The following is a 3,180-nucleotide window of genomic DNA, read 5'->3' on the forward strand; positions in this document are numbered from 1 at the left end:
CCCCCGCCGGGAAGTGCTGCTCTCTGATTGGTGCGCTGGGTCTGGGTGGGCACTGAGCGCATAAGGGGAAATGTGTCGCGTGTCGCGTGGCCGAGGCGCGAGGCGCGGCGCTGCAGGACCCAGGCGCCGCCGAGCCGGAAAAACCGCCGAGAAAGTGGTGCTCGGCCCCGATGTGTGCTGGACCTCGACCCAGGAGCAGGCAGAGAGGCGCCCACGACCGACCGATCAAACGGAACTCAGTCGCTGCTGCTCAGCTCGAGCAGGAAGGTCGGGTCCCGGTCGGGTCGTCAACACCAGCGCCGCTAGACTGCACATCAGAGGTAGGAAGTTCGAATCCTCGGATCGAAAACCCAAAGGGAAATTGCCCGTACCGCCGTTAGGTCGATTGCGGGCAAAACCTTAGGCCGGGGGCCAGGATTGTCGATTGCGGGCGAATTACCTCCAGCGGATTATCGGGTCCTGATCTGCCTGTCACCGGGCCGCCGGTCGCGTAAAGTGTATCGATTCGATTGCGGGCGAAGGAGGCTGGCGGGTTGCCTACCCAGGGGCCGGCAGGCGCTACTTCTCCCGGCGCCGGTAATGGTCTTATCTGTGCAGCGTTCTGGACCACCGGCCGGCCAGGCGCTGTGAGAAGTAGCCGCAGCGGCAGCGGTCTGCTCCCCTTGCTAACTGCGTACTGTGTCCTTCCTTGCAGAGCATGGAGCAGCCTGACGCCGTGTCCTTGCCCTCGCTGCCGGACGACGTGCTGCTGATGGTGATGGGCTACCTGGACGTGCAGGACCCGCCTCGTGTGCAAGAGGCTCGGCGGCCTGGCCGTGAGCCCGGACGCATGGCGGCGCCAGGCCATGTCGTGCCGTGCCGGCGAGCCCGTCTTCAGCACCGCGCTGCGTTTCGCGCCGTGCCTGGCGAGCCTGAAAATCTACCTGCCGTGCTGGCGGGATGAGATGCGGTTGCAGAGGACGACGAGGTGCGCCGTGTCGGCACTGGAGTTGTGGGTGCGTGATGAAGACACCCGCGGCTGTTTGGTGCAGGCCGGCAATGTCATCCGGAATCAAGAAGCTCTCGGCCGCCTGAAGAAACTGACTGTCGTGCTTCAGTTTTACACGGACATGGTAGTGGATCTTGGCGTGGTGGCGCGCACCTCCGGGCTCGAGATGCTCACCGTCAACATGCTCGACGGTGCGACAACCATCCCCGCACCCCTCATCGTGGGCAGGCGCGTGCCGCGCTCGTCGCTGAAGACGTTCCGGTGCCACCTGAAAACGCAATTGGTCCCCTTCTGCGAGGTCGTGCTGGCGGTCCACGCCCTCACTCTGGAGACGGTTGACTTGGACTTCAAAGGCGGCTTCAACTTCAGGAAGCCAGAGGCTCTCCCTCCCAATACGAGGCTGGCATCCCTGCTCGCAGGCATGCCCAATCTGTCCGAGCTCCGTGGCTGTCCGCTCGTCCCAGGGCTAGAGGCCGTGGCGGCGTGCGAGTCGCTAAGGGAGGTGTCTCTCTTCGTGGGGTCCGGCGCGGGACCCGCCGCCGTGCAGGGTGCCGCGGATTTCCTGCGCCGTTGCAAGCAGTTGCGCGGAGTCGCCCTGACGTACAGCGACGCGGCCTGCGACGACAACGTCGCCGTCGATCTCGTCTTGGCCCTTGTGTCTTCCGGGCCGTCCTCTGTGGAGGCGCTGTCCATCAAAGTCGATGATATCCATTACGGGGTGGAATTGCCCCAGATGGAGCCGCTAAGCAGGGCCCTGCCACGGATGCCAGTTTTGCGTGAATTGTTGGCGGGCGGGTCGTCGGACGAGGTGCTGCTGGCCATCGCCCCCCACACATCCCCCGCCCTGCGAAAACTGTACTTGTACCAGGGAGAACTGCAGGAACCTGAATGTGCCCACCAATATTTGCACAGGGATTCAGTTGCGACACTTCTGTCCAAAAACCCTTTGCTAAAGCTAAAGGTCTATGCAGCCTACTACTGCTACCCAGAGTACCCTCCCTGCAAATTTTGTGAACTGGACTGCCACCGAAAATTATGGGCGCGTAAAGTGAAAGAAAAGCATGCCAGACTTAAGGAAGGTGAGCTCCCTTTTGAGGCTGCTGATGCTTGGGTCACTATTCCTCGACTGTAACGTGTAATAATGGGTTGAATATCGTGTTTGCTGCTGTTTGTTTGCATCACTCACATAGTCGACCTCGATTCATTTTCATTCTTAAGCAGGTTTGGTCGTGACTTTAAATCTCACTGTTGCTCTTTTCAACTCACAGGACACATTTGGATGTTCTTTTGTGTGTTTCTTCTTTAATTGTTTCTGATTTATAATTAAAGATGGCAGTACATATATACTTATACAAATATAAGATATAATGGCAATTTTTACAATTTGATGTAGATCTATGTTTGGTGGAGAAAATGTATTGTATACAATTCATTAAATCTTTGAGTTTGCTGTAATTTAGTGAATAAGATTATTAGCAGATCAGTTGATCTATTACTCAATGACAATCATCAAACTATAGCTAGCCCTAGAATTCGTAACACAACGTAAATGAGACTATAAAAAATGCAATGACATCACAAAATGTCTGTTAAACTATGTCTGATAAAGATATAAAACCCAATAGAGCAGATGAACGACCAGTTTTATTTTCTAATTTCACCCTCAGTGACATGTTTGTAGAATGAAATAAAAGCTCAATCAAGAGTCGATCGTAAGAGCATATGACATAAATTGAAGAGTAGTCTTGTGTTCTAATAAGAAAAATTTGAAAGAAACGTCTGGGTTTAATTTGCCCAGATATCAAGCCAAAAAGTTTCACTATAGGTCTCAGTTAAAATTGTACATTGGTTTATGACTTTTATAGCTCCTCCTCTCGTGAATTTTGTTTAATTTTATCGGTCTAGCTGATCCCCGGAGTACCATACCACAATAAACACGTTTTCAGATTCAAGATATAAGGAGATATCCCGTAAAATGAGAGAAATACCAGGTTGTTAAAGTAACTCGATTCATTTTCAGAAAAAAATGACCCTTTCACAGTGAGTTAAACAATCAAAATCACTCAGCTTCAAAACATTACATATAACTAGGGTAACAAAAAACTATTAGTGGTTCATTGAATATGGATCCAGTCCTGATAGTCTGATCTGGTAACGTCATCATCCTCGTCATACTCCACTTCCCAATCCCA

General features: G+C 52.7%; 1 protein-coding gene across 1 annotated transcript in view; it reads right to left on the reverse strand.

Annotated features, from left to right (window-relative positions):
* The window catches only part of LOC113212277 (uncharacterized), a 34,852-nt gene that overhangs the window by 16,962 nt on the left and 14,710 nt on the right, over positions 1 to 3,180 (reverse strand). The window lies entirely within an intron of this gene.

Source organism: Frankliniella occidentalis, unplaced genomic scaffold (assembly GCF_000697945.3).
Source record: "Frankliniella occidentalis isolate FOCC.00 unplaced genomic scaffold, Focc_3.1 Scaffold33, whole genome shotgun sequence".
Classification (NCBI taxonomy): domain Eukaryota; kingdom Metazoa; phylum Arthropoda; class Insecta; order Thysanoptera; family Thripidae; genus Frankliniella; species Frankliniella occidentalis.